Genomic DNA, 23,349 nt, shown 5'->3' on the forward strand with positions numbered 1-23,349 from the left:
TCTTTATTTACTTTCTTCCGCTTGCTTTGGATTTAATTTGCCCTTTTTCTAGTTTCTTAAGGTGGAAGCTTAGGATCTTGGTTTGAGTTCTTCTATTCTGATTGATAAAGGAATTTAAAGCTATACATTTCCCTCAAAGCACTTTTTAATTTGTGTTATGGTTGATTTGTATTCCCCAAAAAGATATGTCCTGTTTCCGCTCCCCCCCCGCCGCCCCGTACCTCAGAATGTGACCTTGTTTGTAGATGGGGATCATTATAGATGAGTTCAGATGAGGTTCAGAATAGCATGGTCCCCAATACAATGTGACTGGTGCCAGCATAAGAGAGAAGAGTGCTTTGTGAGGACAGGCTTACCTGGAGGGGACCTACAAGTTAAGCAACATCAAGGATTGCCTGTGAACACCTGGAAGCTGGAGGCACAATAAAGACCCCCTAGAGCCATCAGAGAGAGTGCAGCTCAGCTGGCACCTTGATTTTGGATGTCTGGCTTCCAGAATTATGAGATAATGAATTTATGTTGTTTTAACTCACCCAGTTATGATACTCTTTTATGGCAGTCCTAGAAAACTAAAACAAGCTCCTCGTCTAAATTTTGATATGTTGTATTTTAATTTTTTTTTCAGTTCAAAATATTTTCTGTTTTCCCTTGTGATATCTTTGACTCATGGATGATTATTTGTTTCTTTTTTATTTTTTCTAACTTAAAACAAATTTTTTTTAAGAGAGAGTGAGTGCAAGCGGGAGAGGGGGCAGGGAGAGAGACAGAATCTCAAGGTCCACGCTCAGTGCAGAAGCTGACATGGGGCTTGGTCTCACAACCATGACATCATGATCTGAGCTGAAATCTTGAGTCAGACACTTAACCGACTGTACTATCTAGGTGTGCCTGTTTCTTCTTTTTCTTTTTTTAGAGAGAGAGTGCATGTCCATGGGGAAGGAGCAGAGGGAGGGAGGGAGAGAGAGAGAGAGAGAAAATCTTAAGCAGGTTCCATGCTCAGAGTAGAGCCTGATGTGGGGCTCATTCCCACAACCCTTGGATCATGATCTCAGCCAAAAGCAAGAGTCAGATGCTCAACCTACTGAGCCTCCTGAGTGCCCTGCCCATTTTTTATTTTGTTTTTGGTAGGCTCTATGCCCATGATGGGGCTTGACTCACAACCCTGAGATTAATAGTTACGTGCTCTACCACCTGAGCCAGCCAGGAGCCCCGATCCATGGATTATATAGAAGTATGTTTAATTTCCAAGTATTTAGGTATTTACTAGATTTCGCTATTTTGTTGGTTTTTAATATAATTCTATTACAGTCAGAAGACATACTTTAATTTCATTTTATTTCAATTAGTTAATTTCTTAAAAATGGCTCAGATTATGTTCTGTCTTGAAGAGTGTTTGATGAGTGCCTGAACAGAATGAGTACTGTGCAGTCCTTAGGTAGGTTGTTTCTCTGTGTTAGATGGAGCTGGTCTGTGGTGTGGAATCTTACTCATTCTTCCTTGTTGTCTTTTTAGTGATTCTGTTAGTTACTGGCAGTAAAGTTTTGGAGTCTCCTGGTATTGTTACATTTTCTTTTCTTTTTAGTCATTATCAGTGTTTGCTTCATGTGTTTTGAGGCTGTTAGTTGTGTGTGTATTTATAGTTGTTATATCTACCTGTTATTTTGACTCTTTCATCATTATGAAATGTCCCTCTTTGTCTCTGGCAATAGTTCTTTTTTTAAGGCCTGTTTTGTCTGATAACCATGTAGCCCTTTGGGTTCTAATTTGTGGTTTCTCTTTGTAGCTCGTTTTCCCACTTTTGCTTTTAAGCTCTTCGTATCTTTCAATCTAAGATGTTTCTTATAGACAGCATACAGTTGGATCATATATATGTACATATATATATGTACATATATGTGTTTTTTATATGTCGTCTGTCTTTTATTTTATTTTATTTTTTTAACGTTTATTTATTTTTGAGACAGAGAGAGACAGAGCATGAACAGGGGAGGGGCAGAGAGAGAGGGAGACACAGAATCCGAAACAGGCTCCAGGCTCTGAGCTGTCAGCACAGAGCCCGACGTGGGGCTTGAACTCACGGACCGCGAGATCGTGACCTGAGCCGAAGTCGGCCGCTTAACCAACTGAGCCACCCAGGCGCCCCTGTCGTCTGTCTTTTAATTTGAGTATTTAATCTCCTTACATCTAATGTAATTACTAAAAAGGTAGGATTTGCTTTATTAGTTTGGTCGTTGTTTTCTGTATTTCTTACGTCTTTGTTTCTCTGTTCCTCCATTCCTTTCTTTTGTGTGTTTTTTTTCCCTTAAAGTTCTTTATTTTGAGAGAACATGAGTGGGGGAGGGGCAGGGAGAGAGGAAGAGAGAGAGAATCCCAAGCAGGCTCTGCATTGTCAGTGCAGGGCCTTATGTGAGGCTCCGCATGCTCGCCAACATCTGTTGTTGCTTGAGTTGTTACTGTTAGCCATTCTGACGGGTGTAAGGTGGTATCTCATTGTGATTTTGATTTGTATTTCCCTGATGAGGAGTGGTGTTGAGCACTTTTTCATGTGTCGGTCGGCCATCTGGATGTCTTCTTTGGAGAAGTGTTTATTCATGTCTTTTGTCCCTTTCTTCACTGGATTATTTGTTTTTTGGGTGTTGAGTTTGATAAGGTCTTTATAGATTTTGGATACTAACCCTTTACCTGATACGTCATTTACAAATGTCTTCTCCCATTCCTTTGGTTGCCTTTTAGTTTTAGTTTTGGTGATTTTTTCCTTCGCTGTGCAGAAGCTTTTTATTTTGATGAGGTTCCAGTGGTTCATTTTTGCTTTTGTTTCCGTTGTCTCCAGAGATGTGTTGAGTAAGAAGTTGCCGCGGCTGAGGTCAGAGAGGCTTTTGCCTGCTTTCTCCTCGAGGACTTTGATGGCTTCCTGTCTTGCATTTAGGTCTTTCATCCATTTTGGGTTTATTTTTGTGTCTGGTGTAAGAAAGTGGTCCAGGTTCATTTTTCTGCATGTCACTGTCCAGTTTTCCCAGCACCACTTGCTGAAGAGACTGTCTTTATTTCATTGGATATTCTTTCCTGCTTTGTCAAAGATTAGTTGGCCATACGTTTGTGGGTCTATTTCTGGGTTCTCTATTCTGTTCCATTGATCTAAGTGTCTGTTCGTGCCAGTACCATACTGTCTTGATGATGACAGCTTTGTAGTATAGCTTGAAGTCTGGGATTGTGATGCTTCCTGCTTTGGTTTTTTTTTTCAAGATTGCTTTGGCTATTCAGGGTCTTTTCTGGTTCCATACAAATTTTAGGATTATTTGTTCTAGCTCTGTCAAGAAGGCTGGTGTTACTTTGATAGGGATTGCATTGAATATGTCGATTGCTTTTGGTAGTACCGACATGTTAACAATATTTGTTCTTCCTATCCAGGAGCATGGAATCTTTTTCCATTTTTTTGTGTCTTCTTCCATTTCTTTCATAAGCTTTCTATAGTTTTCAGTGTATAGATTTTTCACCTCTTTGGTTAGGTTTATTCCTAGGTATTTTATGGTTTTTCTGCAACTGTAAATGGAATCGATTTCTTGATTTCTCTTTCTGTCGCTTCATTCTTGGTTGAAAGACTTTCTTAATGTTTCTTATAGAGTAGGTCTGCCAGTGACAGATTCTCTTGTTTATATTAAATGCTTTAATTTCTTCTTCATTTATGGAAGCACTTTGGTGTGTGTAGAATTCCTGGTTGACATTCTTTCACCCCTTTGAGTGTGTCATCCTCACTGCCTTCTGGCCTCTGGTTTCTAATGAGAGATCAGCTTCTAATCTTATCAAGGATCTCTCTTACATGAAATGAGTTGGTTCTTTCTTGTTGCATTCAAAATTCTCTTTTGGCTTTCAGCAATTTGATTATGATGTGTCTAGGTGAGTATCTCTTTGAGTTTATCTTATTTGGAGTTTGTTGAGCTTAGAATTTTCTGACTTTCCTGATTATTGCTTTCCTGTGAATTGTGAATTGGCTTTGTCTGTAATGCCAATGTTTACTATTGTCTTCTTCTCTGGTTAGGGTGTCTGATAAGCACAGTGCTTTGCCATCAGAGTCAATAGCATAGTAATCTGTGGGTTAAAAGCATGTTTTTCAAAGTCCACCATTCTTTTTTTTTTCTTATTTTGTTGTGATAGATATACACTGGTTACAACGGCAAAAATGTCCAGTCAGAGTAGACCTCGGTGCAGGTGCATTTGCCTGTCATTGCCGAGCTCTCCCTCATAGCATGAAAACAGACCACAAACCATGTGTGGACAAACGAGCCTGGCTGTGTGCCACTGTATGTGTGGATATTGGGATTTGAAGTGCAGATGATTTTTATGATTTAAAAAAAACATCTTTGGCTTTCAGGCTTTCAGGTGGCAGGCTCTGGTTTGCTGACTTCTGATGGGGATGTATTCCCTATGCTTCCACAGCACCCCGTCCTTTGTCAGGACACATATCTGTGGGGTTTTATTTTTTAATTTTTTGAGTAATCTCCCCACCTATCATGGGACTTGAACTCACAACCAGGAGTTGCATGTTCTACCGACTAAGCCAGCCAGGCACCCCACATACTTTGTTTTAATTACCGGTTGCATTATATGTTATTTTTTCGTTATTGTCTTAATGGCGAGACCGTAACCTCATTGAAGGTAGGGTTTTAACTTTTATTAGTTTCCAGCACCTTGAATATTACCTGACACATTTTAGGTGATTTGTAAATGTTGTAAAACTTCATGAAAAAGAAGGAGCTGAAATTGGCTTATGGATTTTTTTTTTTTTTTCCCTGTGGTGTTGTCTTAGGGTAAATCTTTTGGAACTGACTGGCTTCCAAATGTTTGTTCATTAGTTTGATTTTGTAACATTTAATGCCTTCCGTGTGTCAGTTTTGAACTCTTGAGCCACATCAGTATAAACATGGCACCTTGTCCCTATGGAGATTCTTGTATTCTAGTTTTGAGAACAACACACACAATTAGTTTGATAATTGCTTAAAAGAGAAAAATGTTGCAGAAGCACCAAAGAGGAAATGTTTAACCACTTGGGGTGGTTAAAGGAAGCTTCCTGTGTGTTCATTCCTGCTGCAGAATGATACCACGGGTGTCTTGCTCAGAATTCCAGATGGAATCTTGGAGAAAGGTTGGCTCCTGCACGTGTACAGATTGGAGTGGAGAGGTGGCTGGCATCTCCCAACAAGCTGGCCATAGCACCCCTGTGGCTTTTGAACACGTGACGTGTATGCACACCAAATTGAGATGTGTTGTGTGAAATGTACACTGGTTTACAGAGACTTACTGAGATATTTTGTATTCTTTTTAGTATTAATTATTTTATGTCGGTTGTATGCTGGAATGATAATATTTTGGAGATATATTGGGCTAAGTAAAGTTTATTACAATTAATTACTCCTATTTCTTCGTCTTAAGTTTGGCTGCTAGAAAGTTTAAAATTACACTTGAGGCTTATCCTGTGTTTCTGTTGGTCAGTACTGCTCTAGCCTGAAGAACATTTGGAGTTGGCGTTCACTTTGGACCGTCTAGGATGAGAGCCCTGTAATCTAGGGGAGAGGATGAGAGATGACTTCTCCAGGGAAGGGGCTAACAAGTAAGAGGACTTAGTGGAAGTCTGGAGGAATGTCCCCATTTTGTGGGTAAGAGGAGGGAGGTATCAGGAGAGACCGGCTGGAAAGCAGACTTGCTGGCGGCTGCCCAGCTGTGGAGCCCTGTGGAACGCAGGTGCACATGTGTGGGTCAGAGCCGCCAGGAACGTGTGGGGTGTGTGTTGCAGTTCTCTCGTCTTTGCATCTGCGGCCCTGCGGGGTGCGTATGGTCATGAGCTCTGGCTCAGTGGGAGGTCTGGGGTTTGGTCCAGCATTACCACAGATCTCCTAAGCATAGATGTGGGTTGAAACGTTAGACTCTTATTTATTTATTTTTTTAAAGTTTCTGTTTTACTTTATTATTTATTTTGAGAGAGATAGAGCACGAGTGGGGGAGGGCCAGAGAGAGGGAGAGAGAGAATCCCGACTTGGGGCTGAAACTCACACTCAAACTCACAAACCATGAGATAATGATCTGAGTCAAAATCAAGGGTTGGACGCTTAACCCACTGAGCCACCCAGGCGCCCTGAAATGTTAGACTCTTAGCTGCTTTTTAGTTTCCACATTCTATCACCCTGGCTTCACAAACATGAGGTGTTTGTGTTCATGTGCTTCTTTACTTTTCTATAAACTAAATCCTAGTGACTCGGACTTCATTCTTCCTTTGCTGTTATCGGGAACTACCTGCCACCCTGCCCTTTGAGGCTGTTGGCACCATTAACCTAGGTGTTGGGAAGTTTGTTGGTTAGTTCTCAGCCTTCATCTTACTAGACTTCTTGACAGCATTTGACATAGTAGTTCAAGAAGAAAGGAGTGCTTAGTTTTCTTCCTTGGGCTTCCAGAACCCCTTACTCTTCTGGTTTTGCCTACCACGTCAGGTCTATTTTCTCAGTCTCGTTTGCAGGACTTTTCCTCTGGAGCCTTGTAGTTACTCAAGTGCCCCAGGGCCCTATTCAGGTCCCCCTGTTCTGTGTCCCTACCCTGAACGACATCAGCCAGTGCTTTGTTGACCCCAGCGTCACCTTTGCCAGGCCTCCAGGTTCCGGGATGTATTAAGTGCTGGGAGGGCCGATGGGCACCTTCAACCCAGGGTGCAGCTGGAGCTCTCGCTGACCTCCGGAGCCTGCTCCTGTGGCCACTTGTCCTTTAGTGACTGACTCCATCTGCAGAAGGCGTTCCTCAGAAACTGCTGTTGGCTCTGCCTTTAGAGTACATCTCACGCCTGCCATAAAGGCTGTGCTGGGGCCCACGCCCGCCTCTTCTTCCCGCTTTTCCATGGCCTCCGCGATCTGTGCTCAGGAGCCTAGGTGTCCTCATAGTGTTTCTGCTGTGCACGCAGACTTCCCGTGGCTTGGGAGCTCTTCACCAGGGCCAACAAGGCCTCGTGTGGCATCAGGTCCTGGGCTCCCTACCATCTTTTCCTGTCACTTCCTCAGCTCATGCTTCAGGCCCAGTGGCCCCCTGGCTTTGTTTGTTTTTTTTTTTTTTAATGTTTATTTTTGAGAGCGAGATCGCGTGAGACAGCGTGAGCAGGAGAGGGGTAGAGAGAGGGAGACGGAAGATCCGAAGTGGGCTCCATACTGACAAAAAGAGCCTGATGTGGGGTTTGAACCCACGAACTATGAGATCATGATCTGAGCTTAATGAATTTGGATGCGTAACTTGTGGAGCCCCCTGGGTGCCCTATTTTCTTTTATTTAAAAAAACTTTTTTTTTTAAATTTTAGGATGCACACAAGCTGGGGAAAGGGATGGGATGTGGGGGGAGAGAGAGAGGGAGAGGGAGAGAGAATCTTAAGCATGCTGTTGGGCACAGAGCCCGATGTGGGGCTCGGTCCCACAGCGCTGAGATGATGACCTGAGCTGAAATCAAGAGTCAGTCGCTTGACTGACTGAGCCACCCAGGCACTCTTGGGCACTCTTTTTTTTTTTTTTTTTTTTTTTTTAATTTTTTTTTAAACGTTTATTTATTTTTGAGACAGAGAGAGACAGAGCATGAACAGGGGAGGAGCAGAGAGAGAGGGAGACACAGAATGTGAAACAGGCTCCAGGCTCTGAGCTGTCAGCACAGAGCCCGACGCGGGGCTCGAACTCACGGACCGCGAGATCATGACCTGAGCCAAAGTCGGCCGCTTGACCGACTGAGCCACCCAGGCGCCCCGGGCACTCTTTTTTAAAGAATAACTTTCTTTCCTCTGTTGTCTCTCATTTTTTAGTATTACTGTAGAATGAATCTATGTTTATTAAATGCAGTCTTTTTTTTAACGTTTTCTCTTTAGAGTGCAAATTATACCAAATTTACCATTGGAGGCTTTCAAGCAAGATTCTATTTTTTAAATTTTTGTTATTTTTCTTTTTTAAATATTTATTTAAATTCAGGTTAGTTAACATACTGTGTAGTATTGGTTTCAGGAATAGAATTTAGTGATTCATCACATATAACGCTCAGTGCTCATCACAACAAGTATCCTCCTTAATGCCCATCCCCATGTAGCCCATCCCCTACTTCCCTCCCTCCTAACCCTCAGTTTGTTCCCTCTGTATTTGAATCTCTTATGGTTTGCTTCCTTGTCTGTTTTTGTCTTATTTTTCCTTCCCTTCCCCTATGTTCATCTGTTGTGTTTCTTAAATTCCACGTGAGCGAAATCATACGGTATTTTTCTTCCTCTGACCTGTTTCACTTAGCATAATATACTCGAGTTCCATCCACGTTGTTACAAATGGCAAGATTTCATTCTTTTTGATCACTGAATAATATTCCATTGTGTATATACACTACTTCTTTATCTGTCAATCGATGGACATGTGGACTTTTTCCATACTTTGGCTGTTGTTGATAGTGCTGCTATAAACATTGGGGTGCATGTGCCCCTTCGAATCAGCGTTTTTGTATTCTTGGGATAGATACCTAGTCGTGCAGTTGCTATTTCTTTTTGACATTAGTCTTTGAGTGTCTTCTTGTTTTGCAGGATAACAGAATTGTAAGAATATGTTTTGTACAGTTCTTGGCAAATGAAAACCTAGATGAAGTGGAAACTTTCCTAGGAAAACATGATTTGTCAAAATTTACCCTAGTAAAGATAATATGCTGGTTATTTGTTGCTGCGTAACAGATACTCTCAAGTTTAGCAGCTTAACAAAGCAGAGATTAATGATCTCACAGTGTCTGTGGTTAGGACCCCATCCTGGGACCTTGGGGTCGGGGTCTCCTGAGCAAGGTCACAAACAGGATGCCAGATGGGCTGCAGCGGCCTCAGAGTACAGTTAGGACAAGACCTTCTTCCAGGCCCTCAATCTGTCTGGGTTATATCACGCATCCTACCCCCTACCTCTTTATCCTGCACTTCCTTCTTCCCTCTCTGTCGAGCTCCTCCTCTCTGTTACTCAGCCTAGTAACAAAGTTAGTTGCTTATCATCTTCGCTAATCTTCAACATTTTATTCATGGGATTAAGCAATGCATCAGACAAGAGAACTATTAGAGGCAAAAGAATTAGAAAATAAATAGTAAACAGTAAAACTATTTGCAAGTGTGATGACTGTGCCTGGAAACCCTAAGAGGGTCAGTGCTAAAATGCAGATGTTGAGATCATTGACTGGATGTAAAATTGACACATAAACATCAAGAGCCTTCAGATATACAGAACATCAGCCCCCTTGACAACACTGTCACAAAGGATGAAATACTCTGAAGTGAGTTGGAAATGTACAAAATTTATATAAGGAAAACTGTAAAACACTCCTGAAACAAAAGACCTGAACCAAGGAAAGACACTTCTTGTTCTTGGACATCATAAAGATGTTAGTTCTCTCAAGTAAATATAGAAATTTACCTTTTTCCTTGTAAAAATACAAGGAATCATTCTTTATTCTTTCTCATCTCTTGCATTCAGTCCATCAGGAAGTCCTGTTGGCTGTACCCACAGGACAACAGCTCAGTTCTGCCACCACTGTCCCTCTAAAGGTGTCACTACTTGGAACTAAGTCACCACTGTGCCTTTCTTGGATTATAGCAGTCACCCCTTCATTGGTCTTCCTAGTTTTTCTGTCTTCATGCTGTACCTACCCGATCTATTTTTTGTGCCAAAGCCAGACTGGTCCTTTAAACATTAGATTGTGTTGGAGCTGTTCAATATCTTGACTGTAGTGGTAGATAGGTGAACCTGAACAGGTGACAAAATTGTGTAGGATGTAACACAGTGACTTCCATCTGAATACAACTAAAGGTGAGGAAATCTGAGTAAGATTGGTGGGTTATGTCAGTCTCAGTTCAGTATCCTGGTTATGATATCATACTGTAGTTTTATAAAACGTTACAGTGGGGCAAAGTGAGTATTAGTGGGTTGAATAGTGTCCTCTCAGATTCATGTTCATCTGGAACCCCAGAATGTGACCTTATTTGGACACAGGGTCTTTGCCAATGTAATTTATTAAGGATCTCAGGATGAAATCATCCTAGATTTAGAGTGAGTCCTATGTCCAATGACTGGTGTTCTCTTAAGAGGAGGACAGACCCAGATACAAAAGAAGCTTGCCATGTGCTCACAGGCAAAGTTTGGAGCGACGCATCTGTGAACCAAGGAAGACCACGGATTGCCATAGCCACTGGAAGGTGGAAGAAGCAAGGAAGGATTCTTCCCTGGAAGCTTCAGAGGGGGCATGGCCCTGCCGTCACCTTGATGTTGGACTGCTGATCTCCAGAACTGTGAAAAGATACCAAGTTTATTTTATTTTAAGCCACCCGGTTTGTGGTACTTTGTGACAGCAACCCTGGGAAACTTATACACTGGGCAAAGTGTACAAGGCAGCCTATTATGTCTCATGCTTCACACGATTCTACAGTTATCTCAGTTGAAGATAACCATTTGAGGAACTGCCGGAATGTTTGCCACAGTGACTGCACAGTTTTGTATACCCCTCAGCAGTCTAGGAGGGTTCTAATTTCTTTACAGCAGCATCAACACTTGCTATGGTCTTTCTTTTTTTTTTTTTAATAGGTTTATTTATTTATTTTGAGACACAAACACACACACACACACACACACACACACACACACACACACAGCAGGGGAGGGGCAGAGACAGAGAATCCCAAGCAGGCTCCACGCTGTCAATGCAGAGCCCAATGCAGGACTCTATCCCACAAACTCTGAGATCATGACCTGAGCCAAAAGAGTTGGATGATCAACTGACTGAGCCACCCAGGCACCCCCTTTGAAACATTTTAAATTAATTTTTGTATGCAAATTAGTTTTGTATGACCCATTTTACATTAAATTAATTTTGTAGGCAGAGGTTAAAATACGTTGTTTTGCATGTGGATATCCAGTTGTCCCAGCACCATTTGTTGAAAAGACTGTTTTTTTTCACCATTGAATGGTTTTGGTATCATTGTCGAAAATTGATTAACTGTAGATTTATGGGTTTATTCCTAGACTCTTCAATTCTGTTACCAGTGATCACGTGTCTGTCTTTATGCTAGTACCACACTCCTATTTATTGTAGCTTTGTAGTAAGTTTTGTAATGAGGATGTGTGAGTTCTCCAACTTTGTTCTTTTTCAAGATTATTTTGGCTGTTTTGGGACTCTTAAAGTTCCCATGTGAATTTTAAGGTCCCCTGTCACTTTCTACAAAGAAATCGTCTGAGATTCTGATAAGGATTGTGCTGAGGTTTCTTTTCAATATAGCGATCTCTGTTTAGTATACAAGATATATAAAGAACTTATAAAACTCAACACCCCCAAAAAGCAAATAATCCAATTAAAAATGGGCAGAAGACACGAATAGACATTTTTCCAAAGAAGATATACAGATGGCCAACAGACACATGAAAAGATGCTCAGGGTGCCTGGCTGGCTTAGTCTGTAGAGCATGCACCTCTTGATCTCAGGGTTGTGAGTTTGAGCTCACATTGGGCGTAGAGATTACTTAAACTTAAAAAAAAATGCCTGACATCACTCATCATCTGGGAAACACAAATCAAAACTACAATGAGATATCACCTCATACCTGTCAGAATGGCTAAACTCAACAACACAAGAAACAACAGGTGTTGGCAAGGATGTGGACAAAGGGGAACCCTCATGTACTGTTGGTAGGAACACGAACAGGTGCAGCCACTCTGGGAACAGTATGGAGGTTCCTCAAAAAGTTAAAAATAGAACCACCCTACAATCTAGCAATTGCACTACTAGATATTTACCCAAAGAATACAAAAATACTACGTCACAGGGAGACATTCACCCCAATGTTTGTAACATTATCTGTGATAGCCAAACTATGGAAACAGCCCAACTGTCCATCGACTGGTGAATAGCTAAAGAAGATGTGGTGTATATGTATGCAATGGAATATTACTCATCCATAAAAAAGAATGAAATCTTATCATTTGCAGTGACATGGATGGAGCTAGAGTGTATTATGCTAAATGAAATAAGAGAAAGACAAATACCATATGATTTCACTCATGTGGAATTTAAGAAACAAAGCAGATGAGCAAAGGGGCAAAAAAGAGAAGCAAACCAAGAAACAGACTCTTAACTATAGAGTACAAAGTGATGGTTATCAGAGGGGATGTGGGAGGGGGATGGGTTAAATAGATGATGAGAATTTAAGGAATGCACTTGTGATGAGCACTGAGTGATATATGGAAGTGTTGAATCACTATATTTCACACCAGAATCTAACGTTATACTGTATATTAACTAACTGAAATTAAAACAAAAACTAAAATATATATCTCCAGTGATCCCTGAGTGGAGTCATATGTATACCTGATGCCAAGAAACGTGAGCAAATGTTTCTTGACATCCAAATTGAATTGCAGACTAACAGACATTATTGGGTCCTAATGGCAGTGGCCAGATTGAATGGTGTGGACAGGGAGGCAGCACAGACCTGAAGACTTGTGTGAACGCTGGGCCTACCCATGGCCAAAAACGTGTTACTGGATGGACAGACACTGGGAGATGTCTTTGTACTTGGAAGGTGTAGGCAGTGTGCATGTGAGGCAGAGTCCACAGGGTGGTCAGAGTCTGGGCTGGGTGGTGGGGTGTGTCTGAGCTGGATGGTGGTGATGATGGTTCATACGAGGCGGGGGTGGGGGTTGGCGGCAGAGGCAGGTATCAAGGATCCTTGGTTTGAGGAGAAGCAGCAGGAAGGAACCCATTGTTGATTTAGAACACCTAGCTGGCAGCCTAGCCCATGGGGGCTGGTCACAAAGACCAAAAGCTGTTTTGATGCACAGGCCCAGGCACCTTATCTTTGGGACTTTAGCTGAAGAGACGATAGTGCTTTGCATGTATTAGGTGCTCACTGAATACCCTTGAACAGTGAATGAATTCATAGTAATGATCACTTATGAAGACATTGTTTTTCAAAGTAAAGAGGAATTGAAAAATCACAGATGATTAGTGATAGAAAAATGCTTAAATACTTATCATATGTCAACTTGAAATATTATACTACTATTAACGGGATAATTGTGAAGACTATGGAGATACGGAATGTTTAAGGGAAAATGATTGGTGTGACTCATGATCATGTAAAATGTGTACATCTGAAGAGAAACTGGAAGGAAATGAAAATTTTGAGTTAAGGTAGTGATATTTATTTTAAAATTTCCTTTTACGAACACCTTCCTGATAAAGACTATTGTCTGTGATTGCCTTGGAGCTGGGCTGGGCCCGAGTATGGGCTAGAACTACAACCAGGAGGGCAGAGGGTTGTGGACGGGTCCTGCTGGTCTCTAGTTGTTGTGTACATGTGGTCTGCACCTCTGTCTGCTCAGTCATCACGTGCAGATTGGGTGTCTGTCCCGTGCCACGTCTGGGCATGTGGCAGTGAGCCAGACGGACAGGAGCTCGTATCCCAGCAGAGGACACAGATGTGGGAAGAGCAAATGAGGAGGGATGTGGGAAGACAGGCATTGCAGTCTTGAGGAGTCAGCGAGGAAGCCAGTGTCACCGCAGTGGTGTTAAGTGGGTAACCTCTGGGGGAGATGGAAGGTTCTGACTTAAGTTTGAACAGGGCCATTCTTGTTGCATGTTGGGAATCAGCTGAGGGGCCAGCGTGTGAGCGGATGACATGAAGAGCTGCTGTGTGGTCAGCTGATGGAGACGTGGCTTGGGGAGACAGAAAGAAGGTCAGATTCAGGGTAAGTTTTAAAGATGGAACACTCGGTGTGCCTGGGTGGCATGGTCAGTTAAGCGTCCAACTCTTGATCTCAGCCCGCGTCTTGATCTCAGGATCACGAGTTCTGGCCCCAGGTTGGGCTCCATGTTGGGTGTGGAGCCTACTTTAAAATAAATAAATAAATAAAATAAAGCTGGGACATTCAAGATTGGCAAGTGAGAAGTTGAGGATAATGTCTTGAGAAATGGTCAGATCCTGGAAATATGTTGAAGGGTAAGCCAAAAGGATTTGCTGATGGATTGGGTGTAGTTTGTGACATGAAAGAGAGAAAACCAGATTTTGAGGCCTTGGGCTTGAGCTCTGGCAGTGGTGGTAGAGTGAGATGGGGTGTTCCAAGGAGAGTAGATTTGCGGGGGGTGGATCATAAGCTTGGTGTTAGATACGTTAACGTACATTCAGGTGGAGATGTTTAGGTAGAAGGAGGTCTGAGCTGGAAATACAGATGTGGAAGTCTCAATACTGTAGAGAGGAAATTAAACCAAGAGATGGCATTAGTCACCAGGGAGGGAGTCTCTAGAGGCCTTCTCAGCCTCACTTATCGTATGGACAATGTGGCCCTGGCCATTCTTTATTGTAGGGCTAACCTGTGCAGTAGAGAGGGTCTAACAGCCTCCCTGGCTTCGACGCACTAGATGCCAGTCACTCCTCCTGACACCGTCATGACAGTGAAGAATATCTGGGGGTGGGGGATGTGGTGGCGCAAATTGCCCCTGGTTGAGAACTGCCTATTTAGAGAGAATGTAGCTGGAATCTGACCACTTCTATGAATTTGATGTCAGTCACACGCTCAGTCTCTAGACCATTGCAGGGTTCTGGTTACTTACTCTTGCTTGTATGATTCATTTTCTGCCAGGAATCCAGAGGGGCCTTAAACAAAAATACCATAAACAAAAATACCAGTCTCGGATTACTCCCCTCCCTCCCTTAAAGCCACTCTGTTATCGTAAAGTGTAGACCCTGCTTGTCAAAGGCCTTGGACCAGCCTGCCTCCCACTCACCAGGCTCCTCCCTGTCTGGTCTGAGCCCTTGCTATCCTTGTGCTTAGAATGTTCTTGTGTCTAAAGTACCTGCCCTGTGTTTTTCTGTTCCTTTACCTTGGTTTTTTATCTGAAGTTATCTTTTGTTTTTTTCATTTAAAAAAAATTTTTTTTTTTTTTAAATTTTTTTTTTTTTTTCAACATTTTTTATTTATTTTTGGGACAGAGAGAGACAGAGCATGAACGGGGGAGGGGCAGAGAGAGAGGGAGACACAGAATCGGAAACAGGCTCCAGGCTCCGAGCCATCAGCCCAGAGCCTGACGCGGGGCTTGAACTCACGGACTGCGAGATCGTGACCTGGCTGAAGTCGGACGCTTAACCGACTGCGCCACCCAGGCGCCCCTTCATTTTTTAAAATTTAATTTACATCCAGGGTAGGTAGCATATAGTGCAATAATGATTTCAGGAGTAGATTCCTTAATGCCCCTTGTCCATTTAGCCCATCCCCCCCCTCCCACAACCCCTCCAGCAACCCTCTGTTTGTGTTCTATATTTAAGAGTCTCTTAGGTTTTGTTCCCCCCCCCCTTTATATTATTCTTGCTTCCCTTCCCTTATATTCATCTGTTCTGTGTCTTAAAGTCCTCATATGAGTGAAGTCACATAATATTTGTCTTTCTCTGACTGACTCATGTCAGAGAAATGATGGCTTCCTGATGGCTTCCTGTCTTATGTTAAGGTCTTTCATCCATTTTGAGTTTATTTTTGTGTCTGGTGTGAGAAAGTGGTCCAGGTTCATTTTTCTGCATGTTGCTGTCCAGTTTTCCCAGCACCACTTGTTGATCTGAGTGTCTGTTGTTGTGCCAGTACCATACTGTCTTGATGATTACAACTTTGTAATACGTCTTGAAGTCCAGGATTGTGATGCCTCCAGCTTCGGTTTTCATTTTCCAAGATTGCTTGGCTATTCGGGGTCTTTTCTGGTTCCATACAAATTTTAGAATTGTTTGTTCTAGCTCTGTGAAGAATGCTGGTGTTATTTTGATAGGGATTGCACTGAATATGTAGATAGCTTTGGGTAGTATCGACATTTTAACAGTGTTCTTCCAATCCAGGAGCATGGAATATTTTTCCTTTTTTGTGTGTGTCCTCTTGCATTTCTTTCATAAGCTTTCTATAGTTTTCAGTGTATAGATTTTTCACCTCTTTGGTTATGGTTATTCCTAGGTCTTTTATGGTTTTGGTGCAGTTTTTCATATATTTTTTTCAGGGGTTTGATGTCCTGCCCTGTCTGTCCCCTTCGCTTAAGAATGTGCACTTGAGGGCACCACATCATGTGTCTCTCTGTGCACTGTGGCTTCAGTGCTTGTCCTTGTAGATTATTGTGCACCTTTATGCGCCAGTGTAGGTGTCCATTATGAATGTTACATATGAACGCTGGTGGCCAGTACATGTATTTTAAGTAGCTTTTTTCCATAGTGCTTACTGTTTTCCACAGATTGTTTCCATTTACTTTTCTTCTGCCCAGTCCAAGATAGATATCATTCCTAACTGTGCTTTTCAGTACTTAGAAATTTTAATGTCACATTATTTTCTTAAAAATTGAGGCCTAAGAGGGGTGCCTGGGTGGCTCAGTCGGTTGAGTGTCTGACTTCGGCTCAGGTCATGATCTTGTGGTCTGTGAGTTCGAGCCCCGCATCAGGCTCTGTGCTGACAGCTCAGAGCCTGGAGCCTGCTTCCGATTCTGTGCCTCCCTCTCTCTCTGCCCCTCCCCTGCTCATGCTCTGTCTTTCTCTCTGTCAAAAATAAATAAAATTTTAAAAAATTAAAAAAAAATTGGGGCCTAAAAATGTGTTCTTATTTTTATTTTTTAAATTTTATTTATTTTTGAGAAAAAGAGAGAGTGCAAGTGGAGGAGAGGCATAGAGAAGGGTCAGAGGATCCTAAGTGGGCTGTTTGCTGACAGCCTGATGTGGGGTTCAAACTCAAAAACTGTGAGATCATGACCTGAGTCAAAGTCAGACACTTAACCGACTGAGCCACCCAGGCACCCCCTTAGTTTAGTTTTTGATGTTGAATTCCTTATTTCTTCTGGAGTTGGCTTTTTTCTTGTATTTAAAAAAAGATTTTTAAAAAATGTCAGTTGGGATTCCGTGTCCTCTTTTTTCATGTCCTGCATCATTTCTTCCTAGCTTCAGGTATTGAACAGGTCTTCCTTTCTCCATGAAACTGATGCCCCATATCTCAGAATTCACATGTGTGTGAATTTCTTTCTGGATTTATGCCTTTGGCCAGCTTGCCAGCAGCAGTATGCTGCTTAGTTATCTTGTTTCATCATACATCCTGGAAATTAGTAGGGCAAGTCACTCCTCCATGCTTCCTTCAAAAGCATTCTGGATAATTTTGACCCTTTATTTTTTAATATAAACTTTAGAATCCTCAAACTTCATGAAAAATGTTATTGGGATATTAATTGGAATTGCATTGAATCTGTAGATCAATTTGATGAGAATGGACATCTTCCCAATATTGTGTCTTCCTATTTGTGAATATAGTATGTCTCTCTATTCATTTAGGTTTAAAAAAAATTTTTTTTTAATGTTTATTTTTGAGATAAGGGGTATGAGGGGCAGAAAGAGGAAGACAGAGGACCCACAGCGGGTTTGGTGCTGACAGCAGAGAGCCTGATGCAGGGTTTGAACTCACGAACCATGAGATCATGACATGAGCCAAAGTCGGGTGCTTCACCAGCTGAGCCACCCAGACATCCCTATTCATTCAGTTTTTTAATAAAAAGTTTCAATGAAATTATATTTTTCCTAAACCGATGATTCTCTGATGCCATCATTAAATGATGTTCTCTCTGTTATTACCATGTCTAATTGTTCACTGGTGGTACATAGCAAGGCAGCTGAATATTTAACCTTACATACAGTCACCTTCCTAAGCTCTGCTGTTATTCCTAGTCATTTATAGGTCATGTGATCTGCAAGTACTAACAGTCTTATTTCTTCCTTTCTGATACTCATACTGCAAATTTCTTGTCTAATTGTACCAGTTAGTGTTGAATGGAGGCAATGCTGGTGGTTGCCCTTGTTCTTGGTTTCGTTTATTTATTTATTTATTTATTCATTTTTTTAAAGTTTATTTATTTATTTAGAGAGAGAGTGTGGGTGTGTGCAAGCAGGGGAGGGGCAGAAAGAGTGAATCCTAAGCAGGTTCTGTGCTGTTAGCATAGAGCCTGATTCAGGGCTTGAACTCAGAAACCGTGAGATTATGACCTGACCTGAAATCATGAGTCAGATGCTTAACCAACTGAGCCACCCAAGCGCCCGTTGTTTATTTTTATTATTATTCCTTTTTTAAAAATTTTAAGTTTGTTTGTTTGTTTATTGAGAGAGAGAGAGAGAGAGAGAGGGAATGAGAATGAGAATGAGAGCAGGAGAGGCAGAGAGAGAGAGAAGGAGAGAGAGAATCCTAAGCAGGCGTCACACTGCCAGCACAGAGCCTGGTGTGGGGCTTGAACTCATCAATCCAATTCTGGATTTTGTAGGAAATGCATTTACAATGTCTTTTGGGGTTCCTTGGCCCAATTCCATGTGGGGAGGGCCATTCCCCACATACAGTACCAAGCAGTTCTCTGATACCAGCAGGGTGTACAGTGTCCATGAATTCAACTCATTTCTGACATTACTTGGAGAAAGTATCTGGTTCCACAGGTTAAGTGTTGAGTCCTACAAGACTGCTCCTTCTCCCATTTAAGATGCCAGTCACAAATCCAGGTGGTTGCCTCTGCTACTGACTGGCTACAGATTGGAGGTTCCATTGACCTTCTCCTTAGGTTTGATTAATTTGCGAGAATGGCTCACAGAACTCAAGAGACTCATCTTACTAGATTCCTGGTTTATTATAAAGAGATATAACTCAGGAATAGCCCAATGAAAGAGATGCCCAGGGCCAGGTGTGTGGAAGGGCAGGTACTTACATGCCCTCACCAGGTGTGCTGCTTTTCCTGAAAATCTCCACGTGTTTACCAATCTGGAGGTTCTCTGAGCCCTGCCCTTTAGGGTTTTTATGGAGGCTTTATTACTTAGCTGTTTATTAAACTCATTGGCCATTGGTGGGCAATTGATTCAGCCTCCAGCCCCTCTGACCTCCCCAGAGGTCTGGTTGGGACTGGAAGTCCTACCCCTCTAATCCTGTGGTTGGCAGGATTCATGGGCAAGCAGTTCCCATCCTTTAGGGCTTTCCCAAAGTCATCTCATTAACATAAAAAACACCTGCATCACTCTCTATGCTTGGGAAATTGCAGAAGTTTTGGGGACTTGAGCCAGAAATGAGGAAGAAGACCAAATACATATTTCCTGTAATAAATTGCAATATCACAGCATGATGTTTACTTTATTAGTTTTTTAATACTCTTTATCAGAATAAGGAAATTTCTGTTCCTAATTTACTGAGTTTTTAAAATCATACTTGGGTATTGAATTTTACCAACATTAAAAAAAATCTGTTAAATTGGTAGATTACATTTATGAATTTTATAAAGTTAAATCACACTTGTATACCTGGGATACACCCAGTAATGCCTGGTAGTGTTTTCTATGCTTTTGGATTCAAGTTGCTGATGTATTCCTTAGAAGTTTTCATTTATAATAGAAATTACCAATTATTTTATTGTCTCTTTCCATCTCTTGGATTCATTTTCCTGTTCATTTATACCTTCTTTAGATGGATTTGTTGTTAAGCCCTTGACAGAGGTATTGGTGACCTTTTTCCATGAAGCTGCAGTCCACAGGTTCTGTTTGGATAGTTATTTTGGGTATGAAGAGGTAGGGGTGATGGCCTGGGGAGACCATGTGGCTGGTTGGGCAGAGATTCTCGTCAAGATTCTGGTTTTGCTGTGACTGGTGGGGCAATGGGTGCTTAGTACATGGTTAAAGAACTGAGTAGGTGGAGAAGCAGGGCCCAGTGGGGCCAGCACACTGTGCAAGGCTGGGTGCATCAGAATTCTTAGCACACTGGTGGCCCAAAGAAAAGAAGAATAAATAGTAAGGAAAGGTGCATGTTGCAGGGTAACTTTTTGCATCCTTTCTGCTCTTAATCTTCCTTACAAAGGTCACGTGCTATTAATAATTTCTTATAATTCCTTCCCAAAAGATTTTTGTGCGCATGCCAGCATCTCTGTTCTTACAGGGATCTCACAGACACACTCTTCTGTACCTTAACTTGTGTTTGTCTCCATGGTTTTCCCCCAGTAGCTCATCAGCTTTTTCTTACACTTTTCAAGAGCTTTTAAGTATTTCCTTGTGAGCCTCTAACAATTTCTGTATCTAGTTGGTGGATATTTATTTATTCATTTCACTATATTTTTAAAAAATTTATTATTTTGAGAGAGAGAAAGAGAGAGCAAGAGCAAGTAGGGGAGGGGCAGAGAGAAAGGGAAAGAGAGAAACCCTAGGCAGGCTCCATGCTAACAGTGCAGAGCCTAATGAGGGGCTCGAACCCACAAACTGCAAGATCATGACCTGAGCTGAAACCAAGAGTCGGACGCTTAACCAACTGAGCCACCCACGCACCCCAGGTTGGTGGATATTTTAGATGGTCTAATCTAGAAAGAAGGCTGAGTGGATGTCCTTGTTAGGTATGATTTGGAGTCCTTTTGCGAGGGTATCTTAGGGTAAACTAAAAAATAACCCTTGCCTTGCCAAGGGTTACGTATGTGTTAAAATTTTATAAATGTTGCCAAGCTGCCCCCAATGCGGTTTCATTAATTTTATTATCTCAACAGTATATGAGAATTGCCTGTTTATCCCTACTCTCATATTGTCAGGGTTTAAGATTTTTTGCCCATCTGATAGGTGAAAATGGTATCTTCGTTGTTTTAAATGCATTTTCTTAGTAATGAGCGAATAGTTGTATCTGTTTTCATTACCTGTGCTTTTATGTTTCTTTAATCAGCCTGACTTTTCTTTCCTTTGTAAGTCTGACGAGTGGGAACTCAGGGTGGGGTCGGATTGTTGTCTGTTCTTCGTGAGCTGTCGGTAGATTTGTACAGGACCGTGGCTCCATCGATAATGTGTGTTCTACAGCTGAACTTCCAGTCTGTGTCTGAGTTTGGTGTCTTTGTCGTTTGCTCTTGGCTGAATGGAATCCAGGTACTTCAAGAAGAATGACCTTCATTTTTCTGGCTGACCTTTGACTTGACCCCCCTCCCTATGATGGTTCTGGGGTTCAGCCACAGCCCGCAGGCCCCAGCATCCAACCGAAAATACAGCATGGTGGGTAGGGAGTTTACAGAAGAGCATTTATATAGGAAGGTTAGTATTATTTTTTTCATATAACCTCAAAAATAGGAAATAATATTTGTGGTTTTATTTTGAAGTTTGCTTGAAACACTACTTTTAAAATATTGCCTCTTTTAAAAAAGGGGCTTCAAATATTTCGTTTTGTGTTAAGAGCCACAACTCGGACTTGATTGGAGGGGCGGCACAGCTGTGGAAGGGTCTCTTCTCCTAAAGAGGAAATTCCATAGTGGAGGATGGGGGACATGTGGGCGGAGACCCGCTGCTCTCACACTTGACTGGGGCCCTGAGACCGCCCCCCTCCAAGGTGTGCTTGCGCTGGGAGGGCAGGAGCACTTGGAGGAGGGGTCTGATGTACACGGCAAGCTTTAGGTTTGCTTCCCTGTGATTCAGTCACTGGGTTCTTGGCTCTAAAGGTCATCTGTAAGGTGAGTTCCTTATGACAGGGCTGGTAAGAGGACTCTTGTTCCCTTAGACTTGACCTCAGGTTCCTGTCCTAGGTTTCTGTTAGTATTTTTTATACAAAGCTGATCCCAAGAGACCCTAAGAGTGATTTTTCTTTTGGCGGTGGTAGGGATGAGCTGTTTTGATGGTTTCTTTAAAAAGACCTTTCCCCATTTTTAGGGTGAAGACGATAAACGTAGAATGGTTTCCTCCTGAGAAAACTCCGCTCACTTAAAATGTTCGTTGTAACCATCTGAGGGGGTTCAGGTGCACTGTGGGCCTGTACCTCTGGACTGCTCCCTGCCTTGGGCTCCCTCCATTTCAGGAGGTGCTTACAGATGGTGGAAAAGGGCAGTGGAGCTGCTGTGATTCCCCTGCAGTGGCCGCAGCCAACAACTGCACTAGTGCAGGAGGGAAAAAATGGATAGAGGTGCAGGCAAGGAACGTGGCGTTTAATATTTTTCCTCTCTCGTTTAACCCCTTTCTTCACGAAGGTGCTCCTAGGCTGGGGGCAGGGCCGAGGAGGTAGGGTGTTGGTGGGGTCACCTCCTTGTCCCACCCCCGCCCCACCCCACCCCCTACAGAATAACCCTGTCGTGATGTCCTGTCACCAGATGTGTGTGCTTTCTTGGGAGTGGGGGTGGGCGATCCCTCCAAAGCTCTGATTATCGAAAACTATGTAAGGCCTGTTAGTTAAGCTGATGATAAGCCAGTATTTTTTCTCTTGCTTCGACGTTTACAGAGAAAGTACTGGAAGCTTTGGCTGACTAATGGTGTTGCCTCGTTTTTTCCTTCCCTGCCCCATGGTGGCCTCAGTGGTGATGGGGAGCAAGGAGGGCATGAGTGAGAGAGTGTGGGGGCCGGGGACCAGCCAGGCTGTGTGTGGAGGATCTGGCCATGTTATTTTGCAGTTGGCTCATTTTCCATGCAGGCTGAGGAGAAAGAAGTCTGTCAGCTCCGGGCTTGAGACTGGCACTGACCACTCCCCAAGAGTGCCCCTTGGAAGGCGGTGCCTTGCCTAATGGGATCTGCTTGAGCACGTGTTCAGGTTGCAGGATGGCCCTGTCTGCCTTGGTGAGTGGGGGACTCCATTTTCCTTGGAACGACAGAAATGAGGTCGTGGAGAGATGCCGAGACCCAAGGCAGCAGAGCTTCCACAAGGGCTTTCTCAGCTGTTCCGTAGAAAAGCAAGACCGTGGATAAGCACGTGCTAGACACATCTTGGGGGGAGCGACCTGGTGAGGGGCTGTGGTTTTACTTATTGGAAATCGCAGGATTGGAGCAGATTGGTGCATAGGCTGCCTGTTCTAGAACTGTATTCTTGGAACAAAAGGGTGGGGGAGGGTAGGCTACTCTCCTAGATCTGAGGAAACTCCAGCTCAGCCAGCGGAATGAGGAAGAGGGAACAATAGGGACGGCTCCTTTGTGCCTGCCCTTGAACGCGGGGCCACTGTGAATCCAGGCCCTGCACCCGCTGGCCCGCTGGGAAATGGCGCCGCTGTGGGTGGTGGTTCTGAGAGGAACCATTTAACCAGGTATGCAGATGCGTGTTGAACACCTGTGATGGAAATTTCATTGGTGGTTCATGTTAGCAGCGTAGCCCATAATGGAGCGTTTGTTTTCTTATTTTCTGAGTGGAAAGTGTGCTTTTAGAGGAACTTTTCCCCAGGCCATGTTGAGGTCGCACCCTGTGCAAGGGCAGGCTCTGGCCTCCCCTCCCTTTCTTCTCCTTCTCCTCTTCCCTCCCTCCCCCTTCCCCACCCCTCTCAGGTGAAGGGTCCTTCTGTGCGAAGGGTGGGCTGGAGACCAGGGTGGGCTGGAGACCGTTGGCA

General features: G+C 42.9%; 1 protein-coding gene across 5 annotated transcripts in view; it reads left to right on the forward strand.

The window, feature by feature from the left end:
- The window catches only part of EHMT1 (euchromatic histone lysine methyltransferase 1), a 153,079-nt gene that overhangs the window by 11,608 nt on the left and 118,122 nt on the right, over window positions 1–23,349 (forward strand). Inside the window, exon 1 of one of the 5 annotated variants that reach the window (XM_042913128.1) lies at window positions 21,551–23,052. The exons of the other annotated variants lie outside the window; for them this stretch is intronic. The gene's annotated coding sequence lies outside the window, so the exon portion shown is untranslated. Of the gene's footprint in view, window positions 1–21,550; window positions 23,053–23,349 lie in introns of those variants that run through there. 5 annotated transcript variants of the gene reach the window in all.

Source organism: Panthera leo, chromosome D4 (assembly GCF_018350215.1).
Source record: "Panthera leo isolate Ple1 chromosome D4, P.leo_Ple1_pat1.1, whole genome shotgun sequence".
Classification (NCBI taxonomy): Eukaryota; Metazoa; Chordata; class Mammalia; order Carnivora; family Felidae; genus Panthera; species Panthera leo.